This window comes from Pleurodeles waltl, chromosome 4_2 (genome assembly GCF_031143425.1).
Source record: "Pleurodeles waltl isolate 20211129_DDA chromosome 4_2, aPleWal1.hap1.20221129, whole genome shotgun sequence".
Lineage (NCBI taxonomy): Eukaryota > Metazoa > Chordata > Amphibia > Caudata > Salamandridae > Pleurodeles > Pleurodeles waltl.
In genome coordinates this window covers 38737918-38751121 of record NC_090443.1, presented here as the reverse complement: position 1 = coordinate 38751121, position 13204 = coordinate 38737918, and positions in this window count along the sequence as shown.

Genomic DNA, 13204 nt, shown 5'->3' with positions numbered 1-13204 from the left:
CTGATGATTCCAAACGACATCAGTTTGCAACTCTGCTATTGATCCCCAGGAACATCAGTGCGCAATAATACCATTGATCTTCATGGACGTCAGTGTAAATACTAGTATTAATCCCCAGGGACAACAACCTGCACTACTACTAATGATCTATTGATTGATTGATTGAACCAGTGTACAATACTAGCTTTGATCAACAGGTACCTACGTCTGCAATACTACTATTGTGGTGGTTTTCTCTCCCAGCATATTTAAGATCCTTATGGATATTTTCACTTTTATGTTCACCCTATTTCCTTTTCTTTTAATTTGTAGTTGCCTGGCACACCCCTTCAGAATTATTTAACTGTTTGCTATAGTTTACTATTCGGTACCTGCTATTTCATATTATGTTCTTTTGTGCGCTTGTTTCACGTTTTATTTAACCTACTTTAATTTCCTAGTAGCAACGTCAGATAAGCATCGATACTCCAGTTTGCACGTTTTTGACCAGGCTTTTCTCTAGCGTGCTGTGACTAGAGAACTCTCCAGTACTCCTAACGCTCCATCTGTCTTCTAATTATTTTCCATTCCATGGAGGACTATTTCAAGGACAACATTAAGTGGCCCCTTGAGGTGGTATGCAGTTGGCATGCCTTAGGCAAACCAATATGCTTCCACCTTCACCCAGATTGTACCCACCGCCAGAACTCCTGGTTCTATTGTTTCTCTGCTGTCCTACTCCACTGCAGCTTTCAAAGCCATGCATCCCAGCCACTGCGTAAGAATTTCCATTTTCTATGCATCTCCCCAGCTGTAAATCTGCCTGCCATATATGTGATTTAATAGTTTCTCGTTAGATAAAGCCTTAACTTTCTCTAGTCAGGCTTATCGTGCAGAGCCCTGTATACTAGCTACCAGGTCACATGCTGAACTGAAATGTTTCCCACTTAAAATCAGATCCTTCCTAAAACTAGAATCCGAAATTGCTTCATTTATCAGTTATTATAAACTAGATTAGCTTTTTCTCACTGTGACCTGGCTCAGAGACACCTTTAGGCCCAAATATTGCTCTAGACATTCATGCCGGCGACTCTCTAGCACAGTGATACTCAGGGACAGATTTTAAAAGCCCTTAGCACCGCCTTGTGCAACATTAGCATCATTTCGTTACACTAATGTGGCATTAGGTTGGCAAAAGTGCTGTGCCATATTTACATTTATTTGGAAACCCTTGCACCACATTATGCCTTGGCCAGACATAATGTATGCAAGGGGGGTGTCCGGGGTTAGGGGGTCCAGAAAATGGCACAGTGGAATCTATGAGATTCCACTGCACCACTTCTAGCATCCTTTTTAACACCTGCATTGGGCAGGCGTTAAAATGAGGCTCCCATTGTTTTCAATGGTTCCCCTGTCACTTTGCAGGAATAACGCCAATATTTTTGGTGCTAATCCTGTAAAGTGCCAAACTAGCATCAAAACCTATGACGCTGGTTCCCTAACATGCGCCATGGTGCACTGTGTCATAAATACAGAGTGCACATCTTGGGGTTTAGGGGGGATCAACGGGGCACAAGAAAAGTGGTGCATCATAACATAAATTAATCATACATTTATTTAATAAATATATATAAATATATATTTAATAAATATATTTAATCATAAATGTGGTCCCAAAGTAGGCCTGGGGGCTACATGCGGCCCTCCTGACCTTTACATGTGATCCCCCTGGTCAAGATCAGTACTGGCTGCTGTTTTCTGGATTTAGCACTAGCATTGGTTGAGAAAGAAGTTAAATACATAGACAAGCCTTTATTTAAAGGTTAATTGAAGTCAAAGAAAGGGCATAACCAGGTTATCCTGCACCGTCTAACTTTAGAAACACCTTTATTTTTAAAGACATCTTGCAGGAAAAGTGTAAAAATCTAAGGCCTCCTCAAAATTGAAAAAATACATTTAATTAACATGCAGAACCATTTCATCTTAGTACCTCACATCATGTTAGTGCATAGATTCTCCAAGTTAGTGATGAGAGAATCTGGATTTCATTAAACACACAGAGACTAGCATTTTGCATTAGTATTTTATTGCCACTCCTATGTAGCACTTTAAAGAAAACATTAACCATTACCCATACTTATAATTCCAGAATTAGAACGTATCTGAAGTCTATATAAAGCCCAACACAGCAGCCATCTTCCTCTTGTTAGCTGCTCCCTCACTACAACTCCTTAAAGTTGAGAAAAAAGAATCATAGAGCTCCCCCCACGTCTTCTGATCCAAACCTCCTTTTTTCTACTGAGTATCTGAAATGTAGCAAAAGGAAATTTAGTCAAACTATTCAAAAACGAAAATCTTTCAATTCATTTTCCCATCACTCTTTTTGTTTTATATATTCTCTCCCCCTTCAGCAATACTCAGCTGGGAAGGGAGTGAGGGATAATCCTAGCTGCTGTGTCTTTAATAAATCCCAGATTCCCTCATTACCATCTTGGAAAATCTACATTTCATATCAAGACTGGAGGCTAGCATTACGCCTGTTCAAAGCTGTGAAAGAACCACAGAAGAATTATGCTCTCTAGGTTTTAAATAAAACCTTACAAAAACATCAGCATTAGACCAATCTGCAGCCCTTAGAATATCTTCTAATTGACTGCCTGCTGAACAAACCTTTCTTGGCATTGCACCCTTGACTGAATGTGCACCAAATGTACTCATATCCACCCCTCCTTCAAGCGTACAGGTCCTAACCGAATGAGCTATTGTTGCGTAACTTACCAGATTAAAAGTTCTCACAAATGAAATCAGCAACTCCATCCTCAAAGCTCTTGCATCTTACTCTCATATCCTTTCAAGCAACAAACCACACACAATTTAAAACATAGATAGAAAATCGAAGACATAGGGTCTAATAATGCGTTTGGCAGTCCTCAGGCTGCCAAACTCACAGTGGAGGTCAGACAGCCACACTCCTGAGGGTCCGACAGCCAGATTATGATCCTGGTGGAGCCCGCCAACACCCAGGGATCCTGATGGGATGGCGGTGGTCAAAGTTGTGGTCAGCCATGGCAGCACCGAGTTCAGCACCTCCATGCTGATCACAGTTTTGCTTTCCACAAGCCTTTTCATCGTGGGGTCCCAGCCATGAAAGTGCTGGCGGGAAAGGCATTGCAATGGGCCACACAGGGGCTTTTGTACTGCCCACGACTATGTTCTGGGCAGTGCAGGGTCCCCCCTGCCAGCACCCACAGAATGCACACTGTCTGCTAAGGCAGACAGTGCGCATCTCAAGGGTGCTTTGTGCAATGGCATTGGCCTGCACTGCTTCCACCGAGCTGACCAGTGAAAATGCCATAATTGTGATGATTCCACCAGTCAGCCCGGTGAAAACATTGTGATATGATGGGATTGAGGCCACCGGCTTGACGGTCAGACTGCCAAAGGCGTAATAAGACCCATAGTCCTTGTTCTTTTTGTTATTTGAAATAATACACCATTGGTATTATAAAATTGATTACTTACCTCTAAAGCTCATGAATCTAAAATTCTTCTGAAAGATATTAGAAATAACAACATTGCCAATTTAATAGATAGCTGTATTATTGATAAATACTTATTTCCTGACCAGTGTTCCAATAACTTGAAAATCAGATTCACAGCCCATAAGAAAATATATCTAGCTGTTGGAGGTCTCTGAAGTCTAATACCGATTCATTACTCTACAAATTTCAGGACTCCTTTCTATAGATACACCTGCTAAAAGGGCATGATCTGCCGCCACTGCTGACTTGTTACAATTAATAGTCCTAAAACTCACACTTTTGTAATGGAACCAAGAAAAAAAATGTGTAAGTTCTGCAGCAGAAGCCTTCACGGGATCCAAAACCCTTCTCACGCACCAAGGAAACCATTTCTTCTAAGCCCCAACATATCTCTTCCTGCTACCTGGTGCCTAAGACCCTTTGAGTAAATCCTGAGCCTGCCGCGAAAGTCCTGAAGAGCTCTCTCCTTCCCTGAAATCTTCCAAACAAGAAGGCTCAATGTCCCTTCCTCCTCCAAAGGATGTAACTCCCCCTCTTGTCCTACTAAATTATCCTCTGACTCCAACATTAAAAAGGGTTTCTCTATCGCTAACTCTAACAACCCTGGAAGCCGGGGGCGTGGCCAAGGCATCAAGATGGCGGTGGCACTCTTGAAGTGCTCCGGAGCCCTTCGTCATTCGCCTCTAGCTGTGCCCATAATCCACCTCCATCGGCGGCAACACCTGCTCCCAGGATTATCCTGAGCCCCCCTGGATGAAATGGGTGATTCTCCGGGCCCCGCGATTCAGCTGCGCAGCGCTGGTGACCTGGAGCGGTCTACATTCAAATTGGAGGACGCGCCCAGCTAGTGGCAGCCGTGACTGAGAAGGGTCTGGCAATGGAGAGCATTACAGCGTCTGTCCAAGCTACCAGTTGCCCGGGAGAAAGAAGGGCGACCGACGGAGGGACATGTGGAGGCACAGGTGGATTCACCGGCCAACGCGAGCGCTGCGGAAGGCGGTGCGAGTTCGAACTTGGGCCTGGGCGGCGGAGACACGCCCAGAGACCGGGAAGGCTGTGGGCTGCAGGGCCGTGGCCCAGCCGACTGGCATGCTGCAGGTGACAGTGCTGTGCAGCGGACCGAACGAAGGTCCGCACGGCGAAAGGGATGGGAACCGCTCACCTTAGCACTAAGGGGCACGGTGTCCGGGGCCCCCCGCCTGCCAGAGTGACCAGATTGGAGGGGTCAGAGGTGAGGAGAGATACCCGCAGCAAGAGGCAAATAACTTGCGGTGGGCACACATATTCCGTCCCCCTCTCTCCCCCACAGCAGTTTCGGTGGGTCCTGACGAGGACTGGGAGGCCCACCGGAAGTAAAGAGAAGTGGAGCGTGGTCCAGTGGTGCATGGGGAAGCTGGCTGAGCGGGGGTGATTTGGGTGACTCGACTATTAGAATATGGTCTCCTGAGTCCTGACGCCCAATCTTCACAGTAAGTCATGAATGTGGCCAGGCGAATCAATGGCTACCTCATGATCCTTGCAAGGGTCCTGCTGTCCTGAGGTGAAGATTAAGCAGTGCATATGAGCCGTGGCAGATAGCTTTGGTGACCTTGTGACCCCGCATGGAAAGCTAGCGGGACTTTCTTAGTCTACGTTGATCAAGGTGTCTTAAACTACACATTGGGCTTGGAAGGCAGCAATGGGCAAGGACAAGTCATCTCGACCGCCCGCGGCGCAGACGTGCATAGACCAATTTACCACGGGCTCTGGTGGGACCCGAGCTGAAGACCGATCCCTGAGGAGCGGTGACGGTCCACCGGCGGCTTCCAGTGACCTGGCAGCAATCCTTCAAGCTATTCAGGCGTCTCAGTCGGCAGTAGAGGCCAAGATAGGGGAAGTAAGAGTGGATGTGGTCCTGGTACGTCAGGATCTCCGCAACGCAACAGCCCGAACTGCGGAAGCAGAAACAAGAATATTCACAGTGGAAGACGACCTCACTGCCGTAAAGACGCAAGTATCTGTGTTATCAGCCCTCACATCAGAATTATACCGGAGAGCTGAAGATGCTGAAAATAGGTCAAGGCGTAACAATCTTGGTATAGTGGGCCTTCCGGAGAACACTGCAAAATCATCCCGGACCTCCTTCCTGGAGGACTGGTTCCACTCCTGGATGCCGGAGGACCGCCTCACTCCGTAGTTTGCGATCGAACTGGCCCATAGGGCTCTGCAGTCCAGGCCTCCACCGGGCTCTCCACCCAGATCAGTGATACTCAGTCTCTTCAATTTTAAGGATAGGGATACTGTGCTGCAGGAGACACGCGCCAAAGGGGATTTATTCTGCAACGGGGCAAAGGTCCTGTTTTTTCCAGACTATACAAGGGATTTGCAATTACAACATCGCTCCTTTGCTGAAGTAAAGCAGAAACAGAGACATATCCTACTGCCTTCTATTCCCAGCAAAACACCGAGTGGTGCACAGAAACAAGACTCACTTCTTTGAGCAACCAGCTGCGGCATGGACTTGGTTGACAGAAGAGGTACCGCTCAGCCATCCCGGTGGGAGACAGCGACAAGCCCAAGACAGAACGCCGACGAACAACCAGCAGAATCGGCCATCAGGCCTTAGTCAATGGACGCATTCAAGGAGACGTAGGGCCCGCTGGGACTCTCACTCAGTCTCCCCCAGGGTAACCCCATCCGAGGAACTATTGGGACAACAGATGAAGGCAAGTCAAAGGGGTGGTGAGGGAGACCTGGGGATGCAGGGATCGGCACATGCTCACGTAGAGAAAATGGAGGACTCTGATCTGTCCCGAAGCTGGGCAATCTGACTCAGCAAGTAAGAAGAAGATAACCGGACAGGGAGTCACCCGCGCTGATAGAAACTTTACCACAATAAGGCTGCTTGTTATTTAATGCTCTTTGATCCGGCAACATGGAGGGGTCCACCACTGCTCAACCACTTTCCAACTCACTGTGTTCGGGGGTGAGATGGCATATAAGGGTGACAGATGCTTCTGTGGGGAAGTTTGGGGTGGGAGGTACTTGGGGGGTATGGGAGTTCAGACCTTGCATTAAGGTGTTTGTTGTTGTTAATTGATGTAATGATTTATGTGTTCTTATCTGCAGCTGCATGGGGGGTGGGGTCTGGGATGCTAGTAAACAGAGAGCTCGCCGCTCACTGGAGTAACGGCATGGGCGGGACAGGTGAGGAGTCCCCCGGAGTATCGGGGCGGAGTTCAGAAACAATGTCATGATGGACAGAATTATTCACACCAATGGTGCCAACACAGATTATCTTGTGGAATGTTAATGATCTCCTAGACAAAATTAAGTGTTTGCCTTCGTACACTGACACCGGCCTGACGTCCTTCTGCTGCATGAAACACACCTCCTTGGGGATCAGTTTCCTTTTCTAGCCCATAAGGGTTTCAACAGAGTATAACACGCAGGGCTCACACGTGGGTCGCGGTGTGGCGCTACAGTTGCACCGCTCATTTCCCATAACGGTAGTTCAGGTGTGGAGGGACCGACAAGGGCATTCTGTGGCTGTTACTGGGAAGGTCGAGGGCATCACGATCAACGTAGTTAGTATTTACGCCACTACCTACTGTGGTGCGTGGAGCTCTTAACTAAACTGCTCCTGGACCTACCCCCGGGACTTACCATACTGGCAGGGGATTTTAACACAGTCCCAGACCCTGCGATGGATGCAACCGGACTGCCTTCAGCCTACAGACAGGCCATGGCAGCAGGGCTTACTGGGTGGTTGACCTCTGCAGGATTATGCGATGCGTGGAGAGTATGGCACCCGCGACTTCAGCAATCTACATATACCTCGGCGGCCCATGGCACGCAATCCAGGACTGACCTTGTGCTTTTGCCGAGCACAGACTGTGGCCACCTTGCCCATATTGAAATCTTGGCGTGTGGAATCTCCGACCATGCACCTCTTCGATTCATAATGGGATCTGCCCAGTCCACAGTCCACCCTATGTGGCAACTGAATGCATGGTACCTACAGGATGGGCACTATGTCCAGCAGTTGTAACAGGCACTTTGAGAATACTTTGTTCTTAACGAGGGGTCGGTGTTGTCCCCTGGAGTCTTCTGGGCTACAAGCAAGGCGGTCCTGTGGGGAACAGCTAGGGGCCTTGTCCAAGCTTGGGAGCATTCCCAGACTTTTCATGTTGAACAGTTGGAGGCACGGGCCACACGCTTAAAAGCTGAGCAGGGTGTGCGGCCCAGCAAAGGGGTAGCTAGGCAACTTACATTGATCTGTGAGGAAATCCGAGACCAATCTCTGGAAGCAGCAAAACAAAACACCTCTGGCGAGCAACCAATGCCAGGGTCTATGGCTGGGGGGACAAAACAGGAAAGTTGCTATACTGGTTGACATCCCATCAGCAGGCTTCTAGGATTATTCCTAAACTTTATGATGATCAGGGGGTCCGCGTCTCCAGGCACCAGGATATAGCTGACGCTTTTGCACAGTATTATAGGTTTCTTTATCAGGCTTCGGCAGTGATTACTCCTGACTGTACCAGTCGGTTCTTGAAGGATGTCCTCCTGTCAAGGCTGCCCTCTTTGGAGATGCAGCAGCTTGACAAACCTCTCAGTGAAAAGGAAATTGGGGAGGCCATCTCTGCGCTGGGGATGGGTAAGACCCCAGGGCCCGATGGCTTTCCCTCAGAATATTATAAGGTGTGACGGGAAAACCTAGTACCACGCCTTTCGGTGTTATATGCAGAGGTGGCGCGCCAGAGCTCCTTCCCAGAGGGTCTTGATGTCACCATTATTGTGGTGCTTCCTAAAACCCAGCCTTGTCGCAACATTGTGCAGACTATAGACCGATATCTCTGATCAACAGTGAAGTAAAAATTTATGCCATGATCCTCGCTACCCGTCTTAAAAGGGTGTTGCTGCTGCTGATCCATCCTGACCAATATGGTTTTATGGCCACTCGCGGCACACAACAGTGTATTCGTCGATTGCACTGGCCCTGAGTGGGCACCATCGGTTGCCCAGGGACCTCACCCTCCTATTTATTGACTTTGAGAAGGCTTTTGATACGGTGGACTTGGGGTTTCTCTTTTTAGTGCTTCAGTGGGCTTCAGTGGGCAGGCTTCGGGCTGAGGTTTTGCCACCTGATCTCCAACTGTACTCCAACCCTACAGCATGCGTGCAGGTCAATGGTACCCTCTCTTCGATCATTACTATCCATCGGGGCACGAAACAGGGTTGCCCTTTGTCCCCTCTTCTTTTTACTTTGGCCATTGAGCCTCTAGCACATGGGTACTCACAAACATTTTCTCGGGGGCCAAAATTGCAGTATGGTTTGCGGCCGAGGGCCACACTGAAGTGACAGCGGGGGGAGGGAGGGCGGGGCTTATAGGGGGCACAACCACCCGCCCCCTTTTTCAAAACATTGCTAAACACACACAGCGCCATACACACACAGCGCCATCTGCACACAGCGCCATCTGCTCTCACCCCTACCCCAGTAACACACACAGCGCCATCTGCTCTCACCCCTACCCCAGTAACACACGCACACAGCGCCATCTGCTCTCACCCCTACCCCAGTAACACACACACAGCGCACACACACAGCGCCATCTGCTCTCACCCCTACCCCAGTAACACACACACAGCACACACACACAGCGCCATCTGCTCTCACCCCTACCCCAGTAACACACACACACAGCGCACACACACAGTGCCATCTGCTCTCACCCCTACCCCAGTAACACACATACAGCGCACACACACAGCGCCATCTTCTCTCACCCCTACCCCAGCAACACACACACACACACAGCGCACACACACAGCGCCATCTGCTCTCACCCCTACCCCAGTAACACACACACAGCGCACACACACAGCGCAATCTGCTCTCACCCCTACCCCAGTAACAAACACAGCGCCTTCTGCTCTCACCCCTACCCCAGTAACACACACACAGCGCACACACACATCGCAATCTGCTCTCACCCCTACCCCAGTAACACACACACAGCGCACACACACAGCGCCATCTGCTCTCACTCCTACCCCAGTAACACACACACACACAGCGCACACACACAGCGCCATCTGCTCTCACCCCTACCCCAGTAACACACACACAGCGCACACACACAGCGACATCTGCTCTCACCCCTACCCCAGTAACACACACACAGCGCACACACACAGCGCAATCTGCTCTCACCCCTACCCCAGTAACACACACACAGCGCCATCTGCTCTCACCCCTACCCCTGTAACACACACAGCGCCATCTGCTCTCACCTCTACCCCAGTAACACACACACAGCGCAATCTGCTCTCACCCCTACCCCAGTAACACACACACTACATTAAAAACAAATAAATAAATAACCAAAGAGCCTTACCTGTCTCAAAGCACTGTAAAGAAGCCACAAATGTACACCGACAGGCAGGCAGGCGGGCAGCAGATGTGGAGCCGGTGACAGGAAGCAGACGAAAAAGCCCCGTAAAAGTTAGCTGCAAGCACTAACATTTATGGGGCTTTGGCTTCCAGGATCGTCACGGAAACGCCATAAATAATGGCCGCCGTAGGTAAACATAGAGGAGGGCCGCGGGAGCATGTGCAAAGAAGCCACGATTGCGCATGCTCCCGCGGCCCTCTTCTATGTTTACATACTGCGGCCATTATTATATGGCGTTTCCTGAACGTGTCCGCGGCCGCCAAGGAAGGTCCGTGGGGCCGTTGGCAGCCCGCGGGCCGTACTTTGAGTAACGTCGCTCTAGCACAACTGATCAGGACAGGCCCCCTATACCACGACGGGAGGTGAGGGCATACCTCTGAGGACAGGGTGGCCCTGTACGCAAATGACGTTCTGTCATATATGGGACAACCCAGTGTTACAGATCCTCAAGTCCTCCACCTTCTAAGATGTTGTGAGGAAGCAGCAGGGCTCAAAATAAACCCAGCCAAATCGGTGCTGGTGCCTTTGGTCAGTTCACAAGACTGTTTTGATTGGCAAAATGAGATACCCCTGTGCAGGCTCAGTTTTAAATATCATGGTGTTTGCATAACCCTTCTTCCTGAACTTACATGGACCAGGAACTTGGCCCCCACTCCTAACCCGCACTAAAGCAGACTTGCAGAGGTGGCAAACATTGCCATTGAACGTGCTGGGGCGAGTAGCCCTATATAAGATGATGGTATTACATCACGTCCATGGTTCAGGGCTTTGGAGAAAGCCTACAACTCATTTCTGTGGAATGGGACGAGACACCGGGTGGCTGCACGGCACTGTCGAAGGGGGGTGTATGACGGGGTTGGGCATTGAGGGCCCCTATTTATATTATCTAGCGACTCAGCTCCTGGTTGTACATGACTGGTTTACCTGGGGGTGGGCGGACCCGGCCTACCAGGTTGAATTGGAGACAGACTTCTCCCATATCCTTGATTTGCTCTATGGCACACCACTCCCCAGAGACATGGAGTCGGTAACTAAAGTGGTATTCCTGGTGTGGCATGGCGTGCGGCGCTGCAGCATGCCCCATGGAATGCTGTTGTCACCCGACAGACCCCGCTGTGGCATGGGAGGTGGCTGAGTGAGGCAGCAGCACTGGATGGGTTCGCTGAATGGGACCTACTGGGTATATCACTAGTGGGTGATGTATGAAAAGGTGATGCAATGAAATCATTCCAGGAGCTGCAGGCGGATTTTCAGCTGTCCCGGACACAATATTTCAAGTACCTCCAGCTCCAGCACGCCCTGGGTACCCACTTGACTCCTACTGACCCGATACCAGAATTCAACCCGCTTGAGGCCAAGTTGCTTATGGGCAATTTAGGGGGGAAAGGTGTTTCCCAGATTTATAAAATGTTAGTGTTAGAAATGGGGTTTCTGGTTGGCTAGGGTATACACCTCAGCCAGGCAGCACTTACCCACTCTAGTCAGGGCAAGGGAGTTACACGTCCAAGATAACCCCTGCTCACCCCCTTGGTAGCTTGGCACGAGCAGTCAGGCTTAACCCGGAGGCAATGTGTAAAGCGTTTACACAACACACACAACACACGTGATGCAATATCCCCACCACAAAGGAAACACAACACCAGATTATATGAAAATATACTGTATTGTACACAAGGCAATTATCAGACCAAACATCACATATCAGTACTATTCTGCTACCTTAGCAGTTGTCAGAACGTTACACATTAGTTACTCTGCAACCTAGCAGTAGTCACACATAACACACAGGTTACTAAGTATTCTGCAACATAAGCAGTAGTCAGGAAAACACGTTATTACATCACAACACTTGTCATAAGAATATCATAATATGCCCATAGTAGGAACATTAGAAAACATATGGCAAGTTAGAAAAACATATTAGCAAGCATGTCCATAAAAGGAACATTTGCATACACATATGTAAAAACATCAAACGCAGGTAGGTAATATATGAATCAAACAAAAGTCTGTAGAAAGAACTTTGGATTGCAACTATATTGGTCCTTTAAACAGTACCTGGTTGGATGAAGGCACCTCCAGTGCCTAGAAGGCGAACAATGGGGCCCCCAGCGCTCCTATGAGCAAAACGGGGGTCTCCCTTATACTTTGGGGTCATAGGAGGGTGACATGCACCTCCTCTCTTTTATAGACAGGCCCCTCTGGGGACCGTGATTACTGGGGGCCCCCCAGGGCCTCAACCGGCCCTCACGAGGGGGGCCAAAGCCAACAAAAACAATTAAGGGCAGGACAGGCCCCTCCCGGGACCTGCGATCTCTGGGGGCCCCCCGGCCTCCACTGGCCCTTCCACCAAGGGGGGGGGGGGGCCACAATAATGCCCGTTTTACCTAACAGCAGAAAAGGAGCATCCTGCTCCTAACGCAGAGGCCGGGGGAAGGGGGCACTCCCCGCGCCTTCCCCTGGTCCTGCCGTGAAGCCACAAGAAGATCGGACCCCTCCTGGGGCCCGAGCAGACACTCGCCTGCACCCGATGTGGTGCCCGAGTGTTCTTCCAGCTTCCCGGGCCGCTGCGGTGATCTTATTTAAAGGGGCACAATGCAGCAAGGAGCCTACGAGCTCGCAAGGCTCCAAAAGCGCGCTGCACTCAGCTCTATGGCAGCCGCAACCACGGAGAAGCACCCCTCATGAAGAAATAGATGAAGGGGTCAGGGGCCACAGCACCCTGCCCCTGGGGAGCAGAATCTTAAGACAAGGTCCTCAGGTGGAGGGCCCAGCTACAGGCCAGCACAAGGGCAAGGCAGCAAGTGGCAAGTCCTTCACAGTGACCAGGCAGGTCACAGGTCAGCACAGCAGCAGCAGTCCATGGCCGTTCCTGGTGAGTCCTTCCAGCCTTTGGTGTCCAGTACCAAGATGATTCCAAGAGTCTCCAAATTGTGGGGAAAATTCCCCTATACTTATAGTCAGTTCTTACAGTGTTTTACAATGGTAGGGAGAGGAGGTTCCAGACAGTTACAACTGGTTCTGGGAGTGCCCCCTCTCTCCTTTCAGCACAGGCTCCAAACATCAGTGGGGGGTTAACGACCCTATTGTGTGAGGCCAGGGCACAGTCTTTACAAATGCAGGTGTGCCCCGCCTGTCCCTTCTCTCAGCCCAGGAAGATTATTCAGTATGCAGATGCACCTCTGTGACACCTCCACCCTCCCTGTGTACAGGCTGTCTGAAAAGTATGCACAAAGCCCCAAC